The 15,657-nt window shown below is 40.4% G+C and overlaps 9 non-coding genes across 9 annotated transcripts; 6 read left to right on the forward strand and 3 right to left on the reverse strand.

Annotated features, from left to right (window-relative positions):
• The first annotated feature begins 378 nt into the window (after positions 1–378).
• Positions 379–570, forward strand: LOC130660936 (U2 spliceosomal RNA). The gene has a single exon (XR_008988133.1). It is a non-coding gene; the product is annotated as a U2 spliceosomal RNA (small nuclear RNA).
• A 186-nt stretch (positions 571–756) lies between these two features.
• On the forward strand, positions 757–921 carry LOC130659890 (U1 spliceosomal RNA). The gene has a single exon (XR_008987093.1). It is a non-coding gene; the product is annotated as a U1 spliceosomal RNA (small nuclear RNA).
• Positions 922–1,270: 349 nt separating this feature from the next.
• Positions 1,271–1,389, reverse strand: LOC130661623 (5S ribosomal RNA). The gene has a single exon (XR_008988801.1). It is a non-coding gene; the product is annotated as a 5S ribosomal RNA (ribosomal RNA).
• Positions 1,390–6,253: 4,864 nt separating this feature from the next.
• LOC130660937 (U2 spliceosomal RNA) lies at positions 6,254–6,445 on the forward strand. Its single transcript, XR_008988134.1, has one exon. It is a non-coding gene; the product is annotated as a U2 spliceosomal RNA (small nuclear RNA).
• A 185-nt stretch (positions 6,446–6,630) lies between these two features.
• Positions 6,631–6,795, forward strand: LOC130659891 (U1 spliceosomal RNA). Its single transcript, XR_008987094.1, has one exon. It is a non-coding gene; the product is annotated as a U1 spliceosomal RNA (small nuclear RNA).
• A 350-nt stretch (positions 6,796–7,145) lies between these two features.
• Positions 7,146–7,264, reverse strand: LOC130661624 (5S ribosomal RNA). The gene has a single exon (XR_008988802.1). It is a non-coding gene; the product is annotated as a 5S ribosomal RNA (ribosomal RNA).
• Positions 7,265–12,129: 4,865 nt separating this feature from the next.
• On the forward strand, positions 12,130–12,321 carry LOC130660939 (U2 spliceosomal RNA). Its single transcript, XR_008988136.1, has one exon. It is a non-coding gene; the product is annotated as a U2 spliceosomal RNA (small nuclear RNA).
• A 185-nt stretch (positions 12,322–12,506) lies between these two features.
• On the forward strand, positions 12,507–12,671 carry LOC130659893 (U1 spliceosomal RNA). Its single transcript, XR_008987097.1, has one exon. It is a non-coding gene; the product is annotated as a U1 spliceosomal RNA (small nuclear RNA).
• A 350-nt stretch (positions 12,672–13,021) lies between these two features.
• On the reverse strand, positions 13,022–13,140 carry LOC130661626 (5S ribosomal RNA). The gene has a single exon (XR_008988804.1). It is a non-coding gene; the product is annotated as a 5S ribosomal RNA (ribosomal RNA).
• Positions 13,141–15,657: the final 2,517 nt, after the last annotated feature.

A 15,657-nucleotide genomic window follows, 5' to 3' on the forward strand; every position in this document is an offset into this window, starting at 1 on the left:
GATAAGGCATCTGACTACGAATCAGGGGATTCCAGGTTCGACTCCTGGCAGGGTCGCACTGTCGCATTTCGGCTGCATGGTCTACTGTGTAACGCGCGCGCACGTTCTGGCGTAATGCGTTGATAAACGGAATGTACGCAGTCATATTGGAAAGTAATATCACGCACTTAGTATCGTCGCCTTTGTTAGCATTCATGTAAGTTACCATCCACTCGCTACAGTCGCTCTCCATCCTACGGCTAAATCAACAGCCGTGATTTTTACTATGTCGCCGTCCATCCGTACGCGGTGACAGTTGTAAGCTTTACAGTAACGTGACATGCTCCACAAGCAGTTACGGTGTGTGGACGATGCCTATCATGGCAACGCTTGTTCTTTATCGCTTCTCGGCCTAATGGCTAAGATCAAGTGTAGTATCTGTTCTTATCAGTTTAATATCTGGTAGGCCATTCTCTGAATGGTCAGTATATTAATCTGATTTTTGGCCTTGGGTCATGGAGGTGGATTCATTCACGCCGTGACCACGGGTTGCCTTGGTGTTGCACTATTACCGATGGCGGCCCACATAAGCAATAAAAGAATAATAGCAGTCCTCTTTCCGACGGCACTCTGCATAGTCTACGGCGGGAACAAAAACGCGTACACTGGGGGAGAATACAGCCTATGCCCCGCGACACGGCAGTTTATAACACACTCAAGCCACAAGCATTAACAAACTTTGAAGGGTACCCTCATGCTACGGTGCAGTTCCAACTCATACTTACCTGACGGGGAAGTAAAGACTGATCAATGAGGGTTTTCTTCCAGAGTGAGGCTCTTGCATTGCACTACGCTTGGGCTGACCTCTGCGATTACTGCAAACGTCAGTAACTCGACCGTACAATTTCTGGTAGTGGGGGCCTGCGTCCGCGCTCGCCCCCTCCTTAAGTCAAAATGAATGAGCTTAGAAAAGTTGCGCGGCAAATGTCGGTGGTGACTTAAACGCTAAGGTAAAACCTCGCTTGGCTGTTACGAAACGTGATTGCGATATAAGTCCTCGGAAGGCGGCGGAATTTTATTTTATTTGCCATTCCGTCAGGGTTATTGGATGATCGGCAATAGATCGAGTTTGTATGCATTTGAAAGCTCTTTTTTCTCGTACTATCACCTGAAAATGTCGTAGGAAAATGTCATAGGAAACACTTTCAACAACCGCCACGTTCCTTAATTGTTATAACAAGAAATATATCACAGCACCATTGAAATGAAAAAGGCAACAAATGAAATGAAAAGCCTACGACACCGGGAGTTCCCAGGCGGTCCCCCATCCAAGTACTATCCCGGCCCGACGATGCTTAACTTCCGTGATCAGACGAGAACGGGTGTGTTCATCGTGGTATGGCCGTAGACATTAGTAGGGGCAAATACGTGCAATTTATTTTGACGTTGTGATCAAATTTTTTTATTTAATTTCTTTGAGTTACTTAGGACAAGGCGTATGCATGGATTATCTATTAGACTTTAAGGTTATAGTTTTGTGAAAAAAACAATGTTTTTTTAAAGATGTGTGGCTATAAAAAATAGCCGTTGTTTTCTGAGTGTAGCGGTTTACTTCTTCTGTCCTTTGTCGTTCTTCTTTGGGAGTAGACAGCTTGAATGTTTGGCAAAACACCACCAGCTGCAATGGTTACACCGCTCAAAAGTTTGTTTAATTCTTCATCATTACGAACAGCCAATTGTAAATGTCTTGGAATAATCCTAGCTTTTTTGTTGTCTCTTGCTGCGTTACCAGCCAACTCCAATATCTCAGCAGATAAATATTCCAAGACGGCTGCTAAGTAAACTGGTGCTCCAGATCCAATTCGGTTAGCATAGTGCCCTCTACGAAGGAATCTATGCACTCTACCGACTGGAAATTGAAGTCCAGCTCTTGAGGATCTTGTCTTGGCTTTAGCCTTAGCTTTTCCACCTTTTCCACGTCCAGACATAACTGCGATTTGATTTGTAAGTTAATACAAAAACGTACGAATATTTAACGTAAGTGTTAACGAAATAAACTTTACTCGTTTTTTCATCATAAAAATAGGATCGAAATCATGTTTTTTTAACCAATCATAATTAAGTATTAAACAAAAGATTTTTTTTTAACCAATTAAATTGCGTATCGGCGTTTTCGGATCGAATTCGATCCGATTTTTTTACTTATAAACAAAAAGTTTTGACTTGCAGTTTAATGCTTATTTACAAGTTAAGTAGCAAAAATTTTTAACCATGTCTGACGCAGCAGCTAAAGGAGGAAAACAGGCACCTAAAGTAGCCAAGAAAGGTGAAAAAAGAGCCGGCAAAAAAGGAGGAAAGATTGGTGGAACTGGTGAAAAGAAACGCAAGAGAAAGAGAAAGGAAAGTTATGCTATTTACATCTACAATGTTTTGAAACAAGTTCACCCAGATGTCGGAGTTTCAAGCAAAGCTATGAGCATCATGAACTCATTTGTCAACGACATCTTTGAGCGCATTGCTTCCGAAGCTTCGCGTTTGGCTCTTCAAAACAAAAAGTCGACCATCTCTTCTCGTGAAATTCAAACCGCAGTACGTCTTCTCTTGCCTGGAGAACTTGCAAAACACGCAGTCAGTGAAGGAACAAAAGCCGTCACAAAATACACAAGCAGCAAGTAAACCAACGTCTACCAAACACAAACGGTCTTTTTTAAGACCACACATCTTTAAAAAAACATTTACTTGGCGTCACTACAAGTTAACCGAAGTTAATAAAACTTCTAAATAATGTGCTTAAGAACACTAGCCTACATTTAAAATACTTCCCCATGTGTGTGTGTGGATTAGCTTCACTTTTCATACGTATTATTAGCTGTACTTGCAGAAAAGACAAGTACATTGATCCATGTTATTGCTTACATTTAACTTAACCCAGCTTTTCACGGAAACACTCCCAGGCAAATTAACCCTACAAAGTATTTCTAAATTTTTTTTGTGTCATATATGACATAGTATCGTATAGCAATAAATGTAACTGTGACAAGACTTTACACATTGTGTAATTTGGAAGCGTGCACAAAGTAATGTTTTAAAAGATTTGTGGCTATAAAAATAGCCGTTTTTGTTGAGCAATGACAACGCTTAACCTCCGAATCCGTAAAGAGTTCTTCCTTGACGTTTTAAGGCATAAACAACATCCATAGCGGTAACGGTCTTGCGTTTAGCGTGCTCTGTGTAGGTTACAGCATCACGAATAACATTCTCTAAGAAAACCTTCAGTACACCTCTGGTTTCCTCATAGATAAGGCCAGAGATACGTTTGACACCACCTCGTCGAGCAAGACGTCGAATAGCAGGTTTTGTGATTCCCTGAATGTTATCACGAAGAATTTTTCGGTGACGTTTAGCACCTCCTTTTCCCAATCCTTTACCTCCTTTTCCGCGTCCAGACATATTGATATAGTTGCGTACAGAACGAGTACAAAAACAACGTTTGAGTTAACAGAATTCAGACAGCTTTAAAAAGAGGCCATAAAATTACCTACTGCTCGTGGAAACACCCTAATTAACCAATAGAGTTGCGTCATTACAAAATGTTCCGAACATTTTGTACATTTTTTTAAGTAAAACTGTAGTTTTTTTAAAAATTCGTGGTCTTAATGTTTCAGTAAGGCAATAAATTTGGCATCGTTGGAATTCGCCAAACCTTCTGCTACTTACTAAAAAAAAAAAAAGTCAAAAGCTTTTGTGTATCAGAAGATACAGCCGTTTTCCCGTAGCCAAAAAACACAGATTTTATAAAAATGTTAAAGTAATGAGCGTAATGTCATTATGCAGCCAATCAGAAATTACTTTCTTAGCACCAATCAAATGGTTTGTTTTGAACCTTAGCTGTCAATCAATATGAGAAATAAAACTTTGGCGCGATAGTGCATTTTAGACCGTCTTGTGTATCCGTACTACATCGACTTCTTAAAATATGGCTCGTACAAAGCAAACTGCACGTAAATCTACTGGAGGAAAGGCTCCACGAAAACAACTCGCCACTAAAGCTGCGAGGAAAAGCGCACCAGCTACTGGAGGAGTGAAAAAACCACATCGTTACAGACCTGGTACAGTTGCTCTCAGAGAAATCAGAAGATACCAGAAGTCAACCGAGCTCTTGATCCGCAAGTTGCCTTTCCAGCGTCTTGTGCGAGAAATTGCTCAGGACTTCAAAACAGATCTGCGATTCCAGAGCACAGCCGTTATGGCTCTGCAAGAGGCTTCTGAAGCGTACCTTGTTGGCTTGTTCGAGGATACTAACTTGTGTGCCATTCACGCAAAACGAGTTACAATCATGCCTAAAGACATCCAGTTGGCAAGAAGAATTCGTGGGGAACGTGCCTAAGCATCTTACCAAACAAAAAACGGCTATTTTTATAGCCACACATCCATAAAAAATATTACGGCTAGCTTTTTATATCAAACTTTGTTCTGCTTTCTGTTTAAATTTTATGCTACATAAAAATTTTATGCTACATAAAGTTTGACAATGTTAAAAATATGAAGGGCAAGAAAAGTAAAAGCAAGAAAATAAGAAATTTAAAAACGAAAATACTTAAACTTAGGGAATCTAATCTTAAAATTACTCTTTTTTAACTGTTTAAGTGACTTAAACAAGTTTAACTTTGTACCAAGATAATGTTTTTTTGTAAATGTGTGGCTATAAAAATAGCCGTTTGTTAATGTAATAGCCAGATACACACAAATTATTTTTTTGCGGTCTTCTTTGCTGCCTTTTTGGGAGTCTTTTTGACCTTCTTTGCTGCAGGTTTTTTAGCAACAGGCTTCTTTGTGGGTTTCTTAGCTGCTGGTTTCTTAGCCGAGGCTTTCTTTGTGGCAGGCTTCTTTGCTGCTTTCTTTGGCGTGCTCTTCTTTGCTGGCTTCTTTTTTGGTGTACTTTTCTTTGCAGTAGGCTTCTTTGCCGTTGGCTTTTTTGCTGCGGCCTTTTTCTTAGGTTTTTCTTTTTTTACCTGACCTAGCTTGAATGATCCAGAAGCACCAGTGCCTTTAGTTTGAATCAAATCGCCTGATGTTACTCCTCGTTTAAGAGCCATTTTCAGATGATGATCTGAGTTTTCAGCAACTTTGTAATTTGCATGAATATATTTTGTAATAGCTTGGCGAGATGAACCACCGCGTTCCTTTAGGGTAGCGATAGCAGCCTTGATCATGTCCACATATTTAGGGTGATCAGCTGTCTTCTTTGCAGCAGGTTTCTTCTTGGGTGCGATTTTCTTTGGAGAAGCTGCTTCACTCATTTTTAATGTTTTCTTACAACAATCCAACGATAAACGATGCTTGTTATCACAGTAGAAGTATACTAAACATTACCGTGTAAATGAGATATAATTTAAGACGGTGCGAAGTATGCGGACGTAAAAGTACCACTCCCGGGAATTGATTTGGCGCGAAAACAGAAATGTGTGTTTCTGTACATCGTATAATGTCCGTTTTGGGTGCCGCGACTATGCGAAAGCATGTTAATTTTTATTTGTAGCACGACGCAATAGTCTGAAAGAGAAGCTGCTGGAGTTTGAGGTCTTCAGCATTACATCTACTCTGTTAATTTGGGCTTCTTCCGCGCCCGTGTTAGGATTTTCATAAAGCGTTCTTTGGTTTGCGTTGCGTATGTCGGCCTACATCATCGACACGGCCTGTTTCCGGCTATTAGGAGCAATTCATATATTGGGCACTGCGTTTCGACTTTTTTATTAGACCACAGTAAAAAAATTCACTCACAGAAGTCCCTTTCTTTCATGGCTACAAACACGAAGAATTCTGTCGTAAGTAAAACGAATGCGCAAGCCAAAATAACGATGGGGCGAAGTCATAAGCATGGCCCTGTGGCCCAATGGATAAGGCATCTGACTACGAATCAGGGGATTCCAGGTTCGACTCCTGGCAGGGTCGCACTGTCGCATTTCGGCTGCATGGTCTACTGTGTAACGCGCGCGCACGTTCTGGCGTAATGCGTTGATAAACGGAATGTACGCAGTCATATTGGAAAGTAATATCACGCACTTAGTATCGTCGCCTTTGTTAGCATTCATGTAAGTTACCATCCACTCGCTACAGTCGCTCTCCATCCTACGGCTAAATCAACAGCCGTGATTTTTACTATGTCGCCGTCCATCCGTACGCGGTGACAGTTGTAAGCTTTACAGTAACGTGACATGCTCCACAAGCAGTTACGGTGTGTGGACGATGCCTATCATGGCAACGCTTGTTCTTTATCGCTTCTCGGCCTAATGGCTAAGATCAAGTGTAGTATCTGTTCTTATCAGTTTAATATCTGGTAGGCCATTCTCTGAATGGTCAGTATATTAATCTGATTTTTGGCCTTGGGTCATGGAGGTGGATTCATTCACGCCGTGACCACGGGTTGCCTTGGTGTTGCACTATTACCGATGGCGGCCCACATAAGCAATAAAAGAATAATAGCAGTCCTCTTTCCGACGGCACTCTGCATAGTCTACGGCGGGAACAAAACGCGTACACTGGGGGAGAATACAGCCTATGCCCCGCGACACGGCAGTTTATAACACACTCAAGCCACAAGCATTAACAAACTTTGAAGGGTACCCTCATGCTACGGTGCAGTTCCAACTCATACTTACCTGACGGGGAAGTAAAGACTGATCAATGAGGGTTTTCTTCCAGAGTGAGGCTCTTGCATTGCACTACGCTTGGGCTGACCTCTGCGATTACTGCAAACGTCAGTAACTCGACCGTACAATTTCTGGTAGTGGGGGCCTGCGTCCGCGCTCGCCCCCTCCTTAAGTCAAAATGAATGAGCTTAGAAAAGTTGCGCGGCCAAATGTCGGTGGTGACTTAAACGCTAAGGTAAAACCTCGCTTGGCTGTTACGAAACGTGATTGCGATATAAGTCCTCGGAAGGCGGCGGAATTTTATTTTATTTGCCATTCCGTCAGGGTTATTGGATGATCGGCAATAGATCGAGTTTGTATGCATTTGAAAGCTCTTTTTTCTCGTACTATCACCTGAAAATGTCGTAGGAAAATGTCATAGGAAACACTTTCAACAACCGCCACGTTCCTTAATTGTTATAACAAGAAATATATCACAGCACCATTGAAATGAAAAGGCAACAAATGAAAATGAAAAGCCTACGACACCGGGAGTTCCCAGGCGGTCCCCCATCCAAGTACTATCCCGGCCCGACGATGCTTAACTTCCGTGATCAGACGAGAACGGGTGTGTTCATCGTGGTATGGCCGTAGACATTAGTAGGGGCAAATACGTGCAATTTATTTTGACGTTGTGATCAAATTTTTTTATTTAATTTCTTTGAGTTACTTAGGACAAGGCGTATGCATGGATTATCTATTAGACTTTAAGGTTATAGTTTTGTGAAAAAAACAATGTTTTTTTAAAGATGTGTGGCTATAAAAATAGCCGTTGTTTTCTGAGTGTAGCGGTTTACTTCTTCTGTCCTTTGTCGTTCTTCTTTGGGAGTAAGACAGCTTGAATGTTTGGCAAAACACCACCAGCTGCAATGGTTACACCGCTCAAAAGTTTGTTTAATTCTTCATCATTACGAACAGCCAATTGTAAATGTCTTGGAATAATCCTAGCTTTTTTGTTGTCTCTTGCTGCGTTACCAGCCAACTCCAATATCTCAGCAGATAAATATTCCAAGACGGCTGCTAAGTAAACTGGTGCTCCAGATCCAATTCGGTTAGCATAGTGCCCTCTACGAAGGAATCTATGCACTCTACCGACTGGAAATTGAAGTCCAGCTCTTGAGGATCTTGTCTTGGCTTTAGCCTTAGCTTTTCCACCTTTTCCACGTCCAGACATAACTGCGATTTGATTTGTAAGTTAATACAAAAACGTACGAATATTTAACGTAAGTGTTAACGAAATAAACTTTACTCGTTTTTTCATCATAAAAATAGGATCGAAATCATGTTTTTTTAACCAATCATAATTAAGTATTAAACAAAAGATTTTTTTTTTAACCAATTAAATTGCGTATCGGCGTTTTCGGATCGAATTCGATCCGATTTTTTTACTTATAAACAAAAAGTTTTGACTTGCAGTTTAATGCTTATTTACAAGTTAAGTAGCAAAAATTTTTAACCATGTCTGACGCAGCAGCTAAAGGAGGAAAACAGGCACCTAAAGTAGCCAAGAAAGGTGAAAAAAGAGCCGGCAAAAAAGGAGGAAAGATTGGTGGAACTGGTGAAAAGAAACGCAAGAGAAAGAGAAAGGAAAGTTATGCTATTTACATCTACAATGTTTTGAAACAAGTTCACCCAGATGTCGGAGTTTCAAGCAAAGCTATGAGCATCATGAACTCATTTGTCAACGACATCTTTGAGCGCATTGCTTCCGAAGCTTCGCGTTTGGCTCTTCAAAACAAAAAGTCGACCATCTCTTCTCGTGAAATTCAAACCGCAGTACGTCTTCTCTTGCCTGGAGAACTTGCAAAACACGCAGTCAGTGAAGGAACAAAAGCCGTCACAAAATACACAAGCAGCAAGTAAACCAACGTCTACCAAACACAAACGGTCTTTTTTAAGACCACACATCTTTAAAAAAACATTTACTTGGCGTCACTACAAGTTAACCGAAGTTAATAAAACTTCTAAATAATGTGCTTAAGAACACTAGCCTACATTTAAAATACTTCCCCATGTGTGTGTGTGGATTAGCTTCACTTTTCATACGTATTATTAGCTGTACTTGCAGAAAAGACAAGTACATTGATCCATGTTATTGCTTACATTTAACTTAACCCAGCTTTTCACGGAAACACTCCCAGGCAAATTAACCCTACAAAGTATTTCTAAATTTTTTTTGTGTCATATATGACATAGTATCGTATAGCAATAAATGTAACTGTGACAAGACTTTACACATTGTGTAATTTGGAAGCGTGCACAAAGTAATGTTTTAAAAGATTTGTGGCTATAAAAATAGCCGTTTTTGTTGAGCAATGACAACGCTTAACCTCCGAATCCGTAAAGAGTTCTTCCTTGACGTTTTAAGGCATAAACAACATCCATAGCGGTAACGGTCTTGCGTTTAGCGTGCTCTGTGTAGGTTACAGCATCACGAATAACATTCTCTAAGAAAACCTTCAGTACACCTCTGGTTTCCTCATAGATAAGGCCAGAGATACGTTTGACACCACCTCGTCGAGCAAGACGTCGAATAGCAGGTTTTGTGATTCCCTGAATGTTATCACGAAGAATTTTTCGGTGACGTTTAGCACCTCCTTTTCCCAATCCTTTACCTCCTTTTCCGCGTCCAGACATATTGATATAGTTGCGTACAGAACGAGTACAAAAACAACGTTTGAGTTAACAGAATTCAGACAGCTTTAAAAAGAGGCCATAAAATTACCTACTGCTCGTGGAAACACCCTAATTAACCAATAGAGTTGCGTCATTACAAAATGTTCCGAACATTTTGTACATTTTTTTAAGTAAAACTGTAGTTTTTTTAAAAATTCGTGGTCTTAATGTTTCAGTAAGGCAATAAATTTGGCATCGTTGGAATTCGCCAAACCTTCTGCTACTTACTAAAAAAAAAAAAAGTCAAAAGCTTTTGTGTATCAGAAGATACAGCCGTTTTCCCGTAGCCAAAAAACACAGATTTTATAAAAATGTTAAAGTAATGAGCGTAATGTCATTATGCAGCCAATCAGAAATTACTTTCTTAGCACCAATCAAATGGTTTGTTTTGAACCTTAGCTGTCAATCAATATGAGAAATAAAACTTTGGCGCGATAGTGCATTTTAGACCGTCTTGTGTATCCGTACTACATCGACTTCTTAAAATATGGCTCGTACAAAGCAAACTGCACGTAAATCTACTGGAGGAAAGGCTCCACGAAAACAACTCGCCACTAAAGCTGCGAGGAAAAGCGCACCAGCTACTGGAGGAGTGAAAAAACCACATCGTTACAGACCTGGTACAGTTGCTCTCAGAGAAATCAGAAGATACCAGAAGTCAACCGAGCTCTTGATCCGCAAGTTGCCTTTCCAGCGTCTTGTGCGAGAAATTGCTCAGGACTTCAAAACAGATCTGCGATTCCAGAGCACAGCCGTTATGGCTCTGCAAGAGGCTTCTGAAGCGTACCTTGTTGGCTTGTTCGAGGATACTAACTTGTGTGCCATTCACGCAAAACGAGTTACAATCATGCCTAAAGACATCCAGTTGGCAAGAAGAATTCGTGGGGAACGTGCCTAAGCATCTTACCAAACAAAAAACGGCTATTTTTATAGCCACACATCCATAAAAAATATTACGGCTAGCTTTTTATATCAAACTTTGTTCTGCTTTCTGTTTAAATTTTATGCTACATAAAAATTTTATGCTACATAAAGTTTGACAATGTTAAAAATATGAAGGGCAAGAAAAGTAAAAGCAAGAAAATAAGAAATTTAAAAACGAAAATACTTAAACTTAGGGAATCTAATCTTAAAATTACTCTTTTTTAACTGTTTAAGTGACTTAAACAAGTTTAACTTTGTACCAAGATAATGTTTTTTTGTAAATGTGTGGCTATAAAAATAGCCGTTTGTTAATGTAATAGCCAGATACACACAAATTATTTTTTTGCGGTCTTCTTTGCTGCCTTTTTGGGAGTCTTTTTGACCTTCTTTGCTGCAGGTTTTTTAGCAACAGGCTTCTTTGTGGGTTTCTTAGCTGCTGGTTTCTTAGCCGAGGCTTTCTTTGTGGCAGGCTTCTTTGCTGCTTTCTTTGGCGTGCTCTTCTTTGCTGGCTTCTTTTTTGGTGTACTTTTCTTTGCAGTAGGCTTCTTTGCCGTTGGCTTTTTTGCTGCGGCCTTTTTCTTAGGTTTTTCTTTTTTTACCTGACCTAGCTTGAATGATCCAGAAGCACCAGTGCCTTTAGTTTGAATCAAATCGCCTGATGTTACTCCTCGTTTAAGAGCCATTTTCAGATGATGATCTGAGTTTTCAGCAACTTTGTAATTTGCATGAATATATTTTGTAATAGCTTGGCGAGATGAACCACCGCGTTCCTTTAGGGTAGCGATAGCAGCCTTGATCATGTCCACATATTTAGGGTGATCAGCTGTCTTCTTTGCAGCAGGTTTCTTCTTGGGTGCGATTTTCTTTGGAGAAGCTGCTTCACTCATTTTTAATGTTTTCTTACAACAATCCAACGATAAACGATGCTTGTTATCACAGTAGAAGTATACTAAACATTACCGTGTAAATGAGATATAATTTAAGACGGTGCGAAGTATGCGGACGTAAAAGTACCACTCCCGGGAATTGATTTGGCGCGAAAACAGAAATGTGTGTTTCTGTACATCGTATAATGTCCGTTTTGGGTGCCGCGACTATGCGAAAGCATGTTAATTTTTATTTGTAGCACGACGCAATAGTCTGAAAGAGAAGCTGCTGGAGTTTGAGGTCTTCAGCATTACATCTACTCTGTTAATTTGGGCTTCTTCCGCGCCCGTGTTAGGATTTTCATAAAGCGTTCTTTGGTTTGCGTTGCGTATGTCGGCCTACATCATCGACACGGCCTGTTTCCGGCTATTAGGAGCAATTCATATATTGGGCACTGCGTTTCGACTTTTTTATTAGACCACAGTAAAAAAATTCACTCACAGAAGTCCCTTTCTTTCATGGCTACAAACACGAAGAATTCTGTCGTAAGTAAAACGAATGCGCAAGCCAAAATAACGATGGGGCGAAGTCATAAGCATGGCCCTGTGGCCCAATGGATAAGGCATCTGACTACGAATCAGGGGATTCCAGGTTCGACTCCTGGCAGGGTCGCACTGTCGCATTTCGGCTGCATGGTCTACTGTGTAACGCGCGCGCACGTTCTGGCGTAATGCGTTGATAAACGGAATGTACGCAGTCATATTGGAAAGTAATATCACGCACTTAGTATCGTCGCCTTTGTTAGCATTCATGTAAGTTACCATCCACTCGCTACAGTCGCTCTCCATCCTACGGCTAAATCAACAGCCGTGATTTTTACTATGTCGCCGTCCATCCGTACGCGGTGACAGTTGTAAGCTTTACAGTAACGTGACATGCTCCACAAGCAGTTACGGTGTGTGGACGATGCCTATCATGGCAACGCTTGTTCTTTATCGCTTCTCGGCCTAATGGCTAAGATCAAGTGTAGTATCTGTTCTTATCAGTTTAATATCTGGTAGGCCATTCTCTGAATGGTCAGTATATTAATCTGATTTTTGGCCTTGGGTCATGGAGGTGGATTCATTCACGCCGTGACCACGGGTTGCCTTGGTGTTGCACTATTACCGATGGCGGCCCACATAAGCAATAAAAGAATAATAGCAGTCCTCTTTCCGACGGCACTCTGCATAGTCTACGGCGGGAACAAAACGCGTACACTGGGGGAGAATACAGCCTATGCCCCGCGACACGGCAGTTTATAACACACTCAAGCCACAAGCATTAACAAACTTTGAAGGGTACCCTCATGCTACGGTGCAGTTCCAACTCATACTTACCTGACGGGGAAGTAAAGACTGATCAATGAGGGTTTTCTTCCAGAGTGAGGCTCTTGCATTGCACTACGCTTGGGCTGACCTCTGCGATTACTGCAAACGTCAGTAACTCGACCGTACAATTTCTGGTAGTGGGGGCCTGCGTCCGCGCTCGCCCCCTCCTTAAGTCAAAATGAATGAGCTTAGAAAAGTTGCGCGGCCAAATGTCGGTGGTGACTTAAACGCTAAGGTAAAACCTCGCTTGGCTGTTACGAAACGTGATTGCGATATAAGTCCTCGGAAGGCGGCGGAATTTTATTTTATTTGCCATTCCGTCAGGGTTATTGGATGATCGGCAATAGATCGAGTTTGTATGCATTTGAAAGCTCTTTTTTCTCGTACTATCACCTGAAAATGTCGTAGGAAAATGTCATAGGAAACACTTTCAACAACCGCCACGTTCCTTAATTGTTATAACAAGAAATATATCACAGCACCATTGAAATGAAAAGGCAACAAATGAAAATGAAAAGCCTACGACACCGGGAGTTCCCAGGCGGTCCCCCATCCAAGTACTATCCCGGCCCGACGATGCTTAACTTCCGTGATCAGACGAGAACGGGTGTGTTCATCGTGGTATGGCCGTAGACATTAGTAGGGGCAAATACGTGCAATTTATTTTGACGTTGTGATCAAATTTTTTTATTTAATTTCTTTGAGTTACTTAGGACAAGGCGTATGCATGGATTATCTATTAGACTTTAAGGTTATAGTTTTGTGAAAAAAACAATGTTTTTTTAAAGATGTGTGGCTATAAAAATAGCCGTTGTTTTCTGAGTGTAGCGGTTTACTTCTTCTGTCCTTTGTCGTTCTTCTTTGGGAGTAAGACAGCTTGAATGTTTGGCAAAACACCACCAGCTGCAATGGTTACACCGCTCAAAAGTTTGTTTAATTCTTCATCATTACGAACAGCCAATTGTAAATGTCTTGGAATAATCCTAGCTTTTTTGTTGTCTCTTGCTGCGTTACCAGCCAACTCCAATATCTCAGCAGATAAATATTCCAAGACGGCTGCTAAGTAAACTGGTGCTCCAGATCCAATTCGGTTAGCATAGTGCCCTCTACGAAGGAATCTATGCACTCTACCGACTGGAAATTGAAGTCCAGCTCTTGAGGATCTTGTCTTGGCTTTAGCCTTAGCTTTTCCACCTTTTCCACGTCCAGACATAACTGCGATTTGATTTGTAAGTTAATACAAAAACGTACGAATATTTAACGTAAGTGTTAACGAAATAAACTTTACTCGTTTTTTCATCATAAAAATAGGATCGAAATCATGTTTTTTTAACCAATCATAATTAAGTATTAAACAAAAGATTTTTTTTTTAACCAATTAAATTGCGTATCGGCGTTTTCGGATCGAATTCGATCCGATTTTTTTACTTATAAACAAAAAGTTTTGACTTGCAGTTTAATGCTTATTTACAAGTTAAGTAGCAAAAATTTTTAACCATGTCTGACGCAGCAGCTAAAGGAGGAAAACAGGCACCTAAAGTAGCCAAGAAAGGTGAAAAAAGAGCCGGCAAAAAAGGAGGAAAGATTGGTGGAACTGGTGAAAAGAAACGCAAGAGAAAGAGAAAGGAAAGTTATGCTATTTACATCTACAATGTTTTGAAACAAGTTCACCCAGATGTCGGAGTTTCAAGCAAAGCTATGAGCATCATGAACTCATTTGTCAACGACATCTTTGAGCGCATTGCTTCCGAAGCTTCGCGTTTGGCTCTTCAAAACAAAAAGTCGACCATCTCTTCTCGTGAAATTCAAACCGCAGTACGTCTTCTCTTGCCTGGAGAACTTGCAAAACACGCAGTCAGTGAAGGAACAAAAGCCGTCACAAAATACACAAGCAGCAAGTAAACCAACGTCTACCAAACACAAACGGTCTTTTTTAAGACCACACATCTTTAAAAAAACATTTACTTGGCGTCACTACAAGTTAACCGAAGTTAATAAAACTTCTAAATAATGTGCTTAAGAACACTAGCCTACATTTAAAATACTTCCCCATGTGTGTGTGTGGATTAGCTTCACTTTTCATACGTATTATTAGCTGTACTTGCAGAAAAGACAAGTACATTGATCCATGTTATTGCTTACATTTAACTTAACCCAGCTTTTCACGGAAACACTCCCAGGCAAATTAACCCTACAAAGTATTTCTAAATTTTTTTTGTGTCATATATGACATAGTATCGTATAGCAATAAATGTAACTGTGACAAGACTTTACACATTGTGTAATTTGGAAGCGTGCACAAAGTAATGTTTTAAAAGATTTGTGGCTATAAAAATAGCCGTTTTTGTTGAGCAATGACAACGCTTAACCTCCGAATCCGTAAAGAGTTCTTCCTTGACGTTTTAAGGCATAAACAACATCCATAGCGGTAACGGTCTTGCGTTTAGCGTGCTCTGTGTAGGTTACAGCATCACGAATAACATTCTCTAAGAAAACCTTCAGTACACCTCTGGTTTCCTCATAGATAAGGCCAGAGATACGTTTGACACCACCTCGTCGAGCAAGACGTCGAATAGCAGGTTTTGTGATTCCCTGAATGTTATCACGAAGAATTTTTCGGTGACGTTTAGCACCTCCTTTTCCCAATCCTTTACCTCCTTTTCCGCGTCCAGACATATTGATATAGTTGCGTACAGAACGAGTACAAAAACAACGTTTGAGTTAACAGAATTCAGACAGCTTTAAAAAGAGGCCATAAAATTACCTACTGCTCGTGGAAACACCCTAATTAACCAATAGAGTTGCGTCATTACAAAATGTTCCGAACATTTTGTACATTTTTTTAAGTAAAACTGTAGTTTTTTTAAAAATTCGTGGTCTTAATGTTTCAGTAAGGCAATAAATTTGGCATCGTTGGAATTCGCCAAACCTTCTGCTACTTACTAAAAAAAAAAAAAGTCAAAAGCTTTTGTGTATCAGAAGATACAGCCGTTTTCCCGTAGCCAAAAAACACAGATTTTATAAAAATGTTAAAGTAATGAGCGTAATGTCATTATGCAGCCAATCAGAAATTACTTTCTTAGCACCAATCAAATGGTTTGTTTTGAACCTTAGCTGTCAATCAATATGAGAAATAAAACTTTGGCGCGATA

The sequence above is a fragment of the Hydractinia symbiolongicarpus genome, chromosome 9 (assembly GCF_029227915.1).
Source record: "Hydractinia symbiolongicarpus strain clone_291-10 chromosome 9, HSymV2.1, whole genome shotgun sequence".
NCBI lineage: Eukaryota > Metazoa > Cnidaria > Hydrozoa > Anthoathecata > Hydractiniidae > Hydractinia > Hydractinia symbiolongicarpus.